Source organism: Pseudophryne corroboree, chromosome 7 (genome assembly GCF_028390025.1).
Source record: "Pseudophryne corroboree isolate aPseCor3 chromosome 7, aPseCor3.hap2, whole genome shotgun sequence".
Lineage (NCBI taxonomy): Eukaryota > Metazoa > Chordata > Amphibia > Anura > Myobatrachidae > Pseudophryne > Pseudophryne corroboree.
Window position 1 is genome coordinate 495,946,101 of NC_086450.1, and position 8,280 is coordinate 495,954,380.

Below are 8,280 nucleotides of genomic sequence, written 5' to 3' on the forward strand. Positions count from 1 at the left end.
GTTTTTTTTCCATTCTTTATACCGTCGTCATAGTGTCATACTAGTTGTTACGAGTATACTACTATCTCTTTATCAACCAGTGTACAGTGCGGTAGTTCACGGCTGTGGCTACCTCTGTGTCGGCAGTCGGCAGGCAGTCCGTCCATCCATAATTGTATTATTATTATAATATATACCACCTAACCGTGGTTTTTTTTTCATTCTTTATACCGTCGTCATAGTGTCATACTAGTTGTTACGAGTATACTACTATCTCTTTATCAACCAGTGTACAGTGCGGTAGTTCACGGCTGTGGCTACCTCTGTGTCGGCAGTCGGCAGGCAGTCCGTCCATCCATAATTGTATTATTATTATAATATATACCACCTAACCGTGGTTTTTTTATACCACCTAACCGTGGCAGTCCGTCCATAATTGTATACTAGTAAACTATCCAATCCATCCATCTCCATTGTTTACCTGAGGTGCCTTTTAGTTCTGCCTATAAAATATGGAGAACAAAAAAGTTGAGGTTCCAAAATTAGGGAAAGATCAAGATCCACTTCCACCTCGTGCTGAAGCTGCTGCCACTAGTCATGGCCGAGACGATGAAATGCCAGCAACGTCGTCTGCCAAGGCCGATGCCCAATGTCATAGTACAGAGCATGTCAAATCCAAAACACCAAATATCAGAAAAAAAAGGACTCCAAAACCTAAAATAAAATTGTCGGAGGAGAAGCGTAAACTTGCCAATATGCCATTTACCACACGGAGTGGCAAGGAACGGCTGAGGCCCTGGCCTATGTTCATGGCTAGTGGTTCAGCTTCACATGAGGATGGAAGCACTCAGCCTCTCGCTAGAAAACTGAAAAGACTCAAGCTGGCAAAAGCACCGCAAAGAACTGTGCGTTCTTTGAAATCCCAAATCCACAAGGAGAGTCCAATTGTGTCGTTTGCGATGCCTGACCTTCCCAACACTGGACGTGAAGAGCATGCGCCTTCCACTATTTGCATGCCCCCTGCAAGTGCTGGAAGGAGCACCCGCAGTCCAGTTCCTGATAGTCAGATTGAAGATGTCAGTGTTGAAGTACACCAGGATGAGGAGGATATGGGTGTTGCTGGCGCTGGGGAGGAAATTGACCAGGAGGATTCTGATGGTGAGGTGGTTTGTTTAAGTCAGGCACCCGGGGAGACACCTGTTGTCCGTGGGAGGAATATGGCCGTTGACATGCCAGGTGAAAATACCAAAAAAATCAGCTCTTCGGTGTGGAGGTATTTCACCAGAAATGCGGACAACAGGTGTCAAGCCGTGTGTTCCCTTTGTCAAGCTGTAATAAGTAGGGGTAAGGACGTTAACCACCTCGGAACATCCTCCCTTATACGTCACCTGCAGCGCATTCATAATAAGTCAGTGACAAGTTCAAAAACTTTGGGTGACAGCGGAAGCAGTCCACTGACCAGTAAATCCCTTCCTCTTGTAACCAAGCTCACGCAAACCACCCCACCAACTCCCTCAGTGTCAATTTCCTCCTTCCCCAGGAATGCCAATAGTCCTGCAGGCCATGTCACTGGCAAGTCTGACGAGTCCTTTCCTGCCTGGGATTCCTCCGATGCATCCTTGCGTGTAATGCCTACTGCTGCTGGCGCTGCTGTTGTTGCCGCTGGGAGTCGATGGTCATCCCAGAGGGGAAGTCGTAAGCCCACTTGTACTACTTCCAGTAAGCAATTGACTGTTCAACAGTCCTTTGCGAGGAAGATGAAATATCACAGCAGTCATCCTACTGCAAAGCGGATAACTGAGTCCTTGACAACTATGTTGGTGTTAGACGTGCGTCCGGTATCCGCCGTTAGTTCACAGGGAACTAGACAATTTATTGAGGCAGTGTGCCCCCGTTACCAAATACCATCTAGGTTCCACTTCTCTAGGCAGGCGATACCGAGAATGTACACGGACGTCAGAAAAAGACTCACCAGTGTCCTAAAAAATGCAGTTGTACCCAATGTCCACTTAACCACGGACATGTGGACAAGTGGAGCAGGGCAGGGTCAGGACTATATGACTGTGACAGCCCACTGGGTAGATGTATGGACTCCCGCCGCAAGAACAGCAGCGGCGGCACCAGTAGCAGCATCTCGCAAACGCCAACTCTTTCCTAGGCAGGCTACGCTTTGTATCACCGCTTTCCAGAATACGCACACAGCTGAAAACCTCTTACGGCAACTGAGGAAGATCATCGCGGAATGGCTTACCCCAATTGGACTCTCCTGTGGATTTGTGGCATCGGACAACGCCAGCAATATTGTGTGTGCATTAAATATGGGCAAATTCCAGCACGTCCCATGTTTTGCACATACCTTGAATTTGGTGGTGCAGAATTTTTTAAAAAACGACAGGGGCGTGCAAGAGATGCTGTCGGTGGCCAGAAAAATTGCGGGACACTTTCGGCGTACAGGCACCACGTACAGAAGACTGGAGCACCACCAAAAACTACTGAACCTGCCCTGCCATCATCTGAAGCAAGAAGTGGTAACGAGGTGGAATTCAACCCTCTATATGCTTCAGAGGTTGGAGGAGCAGCAAAAGGCCATTCAAGCCTATACAATTGAGCACGATATAGGAGATGGAATGCACCTGTCTCAAGTGCAGTGGAGAATGATTTCAACGTTGTGCAAGGTTCTGATGCCCTTTGAACTTGCCACACGTGAAGTCAGTTCAGACACTGCCAGCCTGAGTCAGGTCATTCCCCTCATCAGGCTTTTGCAGAAGAAGCTGGAGGCATTGAAGAAGGAGCTAACACGGAGCGATTCCGCTAGGCATGTGGGACTTGTGGATGCAGCCCTTAATTCGCTTAACAAGGATTCACGGGTGGTCAATCTGTTGAAATCAGAGCACTACATTTTGGCCACCGTGCTCGATCCTAGATTTAAAGCCTACCTTGGATCTCTCTTTCCGGCAGACACAGGTCTGCTGGGGTTGAAAGACCTGCTGGTGACAAAATTGTCAAGTCAAGCGGAACGCGACCTGTCAACATCTCCTCCTTCACATTCTCCCGCAACTGGGGGTGCGAGGAAAAGGCTCAGAATTCCGAGCCCACCCGCTGGCGGTGATGCAGGGCAGTCTGGAGCGACTGCTGATGCTGACATCTGGTCCGGACTGAAGGACCTGACAACGATTACGGACATGTCGTCTACTGTCACTGCATATGATTCTCTCAACATTGATAGAATGGTGGAGGATTATATGAGTGACCGCATCCAAGTAGGCACGTCACACAGTCCGTACTTATACTGGCAGGAAAAAGAGGCAATTTGGAGGCCCTTGCACAAACTGGCTTTATTCTACCTAAGTTGCCCTCCCACAAGTGTGTACTCCGAAAGAGTGTTTAGTGCCGCCGCTCACCTTGTCAGCAATCGGCGTACGAGGTTACATCCAGAAAATGTGGAGAAGATGATGTTCATTAAAATGAATTATAATCAATTCCTCCGCGGAGACATTGACCAGCAGCAATTGCCTCCACAAAGTACACAGGGAGCTGAGATGGTGGATTCCAGTGGGGACGAATTGATAATCTGTGAGGAGGGGGATGTACACGGTGATATATCGGAGGGTGAAGATGAGGTGGACATCTTGCCTCTGTAGAGCCAGTTTGTGCAAGGAGAGATTAATTGCTTCTTTTTTGGGGGGGGTCCAAACCAACCCGTCATATCAGTCACAGTCGTGTGGCAGACCCTGTCACTGAAATGATGGGTTGGTTAAAGTGTGCATGTCCTGTTTTGTTTATACAACATAAGGGTGGGTGGGAGGGCCCAAGGATAATTCCATCTTGCACCTCTTTTTTCTTTTCTTTTTCTTTGCATCATGTGCTGATTGGGGAGGGTTTTTTGGAAGGGACATCCTGCGTGACACTGCAGTGCCACTCCTAGATGGGCCCGGTGTTTGTGTCGGCCACTAGGGTCGCTAATCTTACTCACACAGCTACCTCATTGCGCCTCTTTTTTTCTTTGCGTCATGTGCTGTTTGGGGAGGGTTTTTTGGAAGGGACATCCTGCGTGACACTGCAGTGCCACTCCTAGATGTGCCCGGTGTTTGTGTCGGCCACTAGGGTCGCTAATCTTACTCACACAGTCAGCTACCTCATTGCGCCTCTTTTTTTCTTTGCGTCATGTGCTGTTTGGGGAGGGTTTTTTGGAAGGGCCATCCTGCGTGACACTGCAGTGCCACTCCTAGATGGGCCCGGTGTTTGTGTCGGCCACTAGGGTTGCTTATCTTACTCACACAGCGACCTCGGTGCAAATTTTAGGACTAAAAATAATATTGTGAGGTGTGATGTGTTCAGAATAGGCTGAAAATGAGTGTAAATTATGTTTTTTGAGGTTAATAATACTTTGGGATCAAAATTACCCCCAAATTCTATGATTTAAGCTGTTTTTTAGGGTTTTTTTAAAAAAACACCCGAATCCAAAACACACCCGAATCCGACAAAAAAAATTCGGTGAGGTTTTGCCAAAACGCGGTCGAACCCAAAACACGGCCGCGGAACCGAACCCAAAACCAAAACACAAAACCCGAAAAATTTCCGGCGCTCATCTCTACTATTTAGTGGAGACAGAGGGAGAGGGGGCATCAGGGGGTATGGATTAAGGGTGGGCCCAGGGGGTACGTACCCCGGGCCTCACAGTTTTAGGGGGCCCCCAGCTGGAGTAGCTCTGTCCCAGCTCTGAAGCTCCCCCATCCTGCCAGTAACAGCAGCAGCATTGTGCTATAGTCAGCACATGCTGCTGCGTGTTGGCAGGTCTGTGGTGTTGCAGGGAGGCAGCAGCCTCCCTGCTGTCTTCTGCCTGTTCCGGTTTTTTTGGGGGGGAGCAATCACCCCCTCTGGATTTACCCCATACTTGCCGACTTGCCGAGGTCGGCTCAGCAGCGGGGCGGGCAGTGATGAGGAGTGCAGAGGGGGGCGGGCCAGAGGTGTGATGGGGCGTGACAGAGGCGGAACGGGGCGTGGCTGCAGAAATCGCGTCACGTAAGCCACGCCCCCGCGGTGTAATGCCGCTATTACCGGCATTATACAGCAGGGGGCGTGGCTATGATGACGCGATTCAACAAGAATCGCGTCATCGCCTGCCCGGCCTGCCCACTTTACCCGCTAAGTGGGCGGCCGGGCAGTGGGGAACCCCTGCAATCGGGAGACTTGCCTGTTCTTCCGGTGGGCCGGGAGGGTCACCCAATTTTCGGGAGCCTCCCGGCCATTCCGGGAGAGTAGGCAAGTCTGATTTACCCCTAGCTGAGGGGCCAAAATCCAATAAAAAAAAAAAAAAATCCCGGAATTTGCATAAGGGGGCGTGACCACGAGGGCCGCAATTAGGCCACGCCCCCAAACACACAGCAGGCACAGCAATGAGATAGGGTTCCCGTCTCAAGTGCCCTGGGCCCCCCGGACTCATAATCCGCCACTGGGGGCATGCCAGCAGCTCGCAGAGCGCTGGGCATGCCCCCTCACTGATGAAAACAGGGGCGTGGCTCACGATCGCGGGTCCACCCGTGAAGCCACGCCCCCTTTACCGGTGGCCATGCCCCTTTTTGCTGTGCGTGTGACCCTCCTGCCTGAAGAAAGTTAGGAGGTATGCACCCCTGCCTGTGCCATGCCCATACCATCTGCTCCTGCTCCAAGTCTCCTATAGATTTGCCCAGATCTGTGACTCATTTGACTAACTCGGCCCAGTGTTTTGACTCCGCCCAGCGTTAGCATATAAAGCACAAAGTCACAGATCTGGGCTATTATATATATGCTCAGCACCCCTAGCATATATGCTGAGCACCCCTAGTATATATGCTCAGCACCCCTAGTATATATATATATATATGCTCAGCACCCTTAGCATATATGCTGAGCACCCCTAGTATATATGCTCAGCGCCAGGGCCGTCTTTCCGTATGGGCTCAATGGGCTCTTGCCCAAGGGCCCCAGGAGTATAAGGGCCCTAGGCTGATAGCTGAGGGTCCCTTCTTTCCAGGGGTACCAGATTTTTGAAAATCGGGCCAGGGGAACCAGAGATATCCGACTTCAAAGCAGTGGTCTCTATCCAAGCCTGTTAATTGCTCTACCCAGCCAGATATCTCAGATTCTGTTTGACTTACAGTTTTTCTGATGGTACACTCCAAAAGCTGGGACTCTTCCCTTTTGGGGAACACTGGCAGCTTGTCTCTACTATGCCCAGAACAAGAGATATCAGCCTTCCAGCAGCTGGTCCCTGCTCCAGCTCCACACGCCTGGTATACAGTTTTATATTTTCGTTGGTGGATTGTTCTGGCTCCTGAACTCTGATCCCCACGTCCCCAGAACCTCCTGAAAGGTGAGACTCTCTAGTGTTTTTATCCCATTGAAAGCTAAGAAATCTATTTCCAGGTACTGGAGATATCTGCAGTCAAGCAAGCTGTCCTCCCACCGGAAAATGATGAATATTAAGCCAACTCCACTATCCATCCCTCCCCTGCACATTAAAAACCCCCTACCATCCTGGAAGTTATGTACCAGGGCCCCTTCATTCAGCCCAATGCCACCTTCTACAGTTTAGTGTTCTCACTTCTGACCCATCTGTGCAGTAAAGGATTAATTAACAGAAATCACTGCTCCAGGTCCTACAGTACATGCTGAGCGACAGATAGAACACCCCCTGCCGCCCACGGGACATCAAAGCTGCCGCTGATAGCACCCCCAACCCCTACCGCTGGAGGATAGGTAGGGGCCCCAGTGCATTGTTGTGCCCAGGGGCCCACACTGCTGTTAAGACGGCCCTGCTCAGCGCACCTAGTATATATATATATATATATATATATATAAATATTATATATATATATATATATATATACTCAGCACCCCTAGTATATATGCTCAGCACCCCTAGTATATATGCTCAGCACACCTAGTATATATATAATATATATGCTCAGCACCCCTAGCATATATGCTGAGCACCCCTAGTATATATGCTCAGCACACCTAGTGTATATATATATATATATATATGCTGAACACCCCTAGCATATATGCTGAGCACCCCTAGTATATATGCTCAGCACACCTAGTATATATATATATATATATATATGCTCAGCGCACCTAGTCAGGGTCGGACTGGACCACAGGGGAACAGGTGAAACCACCGGTAGTGCCCACTCCTTTCTCTAGGGATCAGGTTCCACACTGTGCACTTGTATTATACATGGTAGATATGTTGCATTACACTGCACAAGACAATTGTGTATTTCAAGCCTCTGTGGAGGCTGGCCACACCCCCTTTGTAGGCTGGCCACACCCTTAAGTATGGGCCCCTATCACTGCATTCTCCCGATGGGCCCTTCATGCCCCAGTCCGACACTGCCTCTAGTGTATCTGCTCAGCACCTATACATGCAGACTCCCCTACTGATTATGTAATGTCCCCGTTATAAACTCCGTTATGATTGGTGGAATGCATCACATGCAGAATGCAATGCTTGATGCATCCTGCACCTGGTGTGTGTGTGGCTTTTTTTTTTCATATTTCCTTTACCGTGGGAGGTACTGGTATCAGTGGGCCCCTACTGTCCGGGCTTGTTGGCACTTGTGGTTCTCCAAGTGCCGATATGCTGGGAGCTGTATTCCCACTGTAACTTCTAACTTTAACCAGCATAAACTCCACACCCAGCACCCTCTGCCCAGGCCTGGGGTATACTCGAGAGGGGGGATCCCTTTATTGGGGAGGTGACACCACTTTCCGGAGGAATCCCCATTCTGGGCTAACTAATTGGGGGAGGATAATGTGTTGACTAGGGAACCCCATGATGCATGTCCTCTAACTACTATGACATTAAACCGCCCCTGCTGAATGAGACCGGAGCTGGTTCATTTCCACACATTATTTCCCCATATTTCCAGGATCAGTAGCGGCTCATTGGGGATGGTGATGGTTATACTTCTGGGGGAGGGGACACTCATTTCTTCTTCTAATCTTTAACCATTTAATTACACCGTAACACAGAGAATCACTGCACAGATCACACTGACAGATCACACTGGCAGATCACTCTGATAGATCACACCGGCAGATCACACTGACTGATGACCCTGTTACTGTAGATCACACTGACAGATAACACTGACAGATCACACTAATACTGTAGATCACACTGACAGATCTCACTGACAGACCGCGTAGGGAACATACTGTGACCATAGCGGCATAAACGCACGGTCGGGGCTTCCGCAGCGCCGCTCAATGCATCAGCTTGGCTTGGAAGGGGTTAATGTTTTGTGGTGGGAG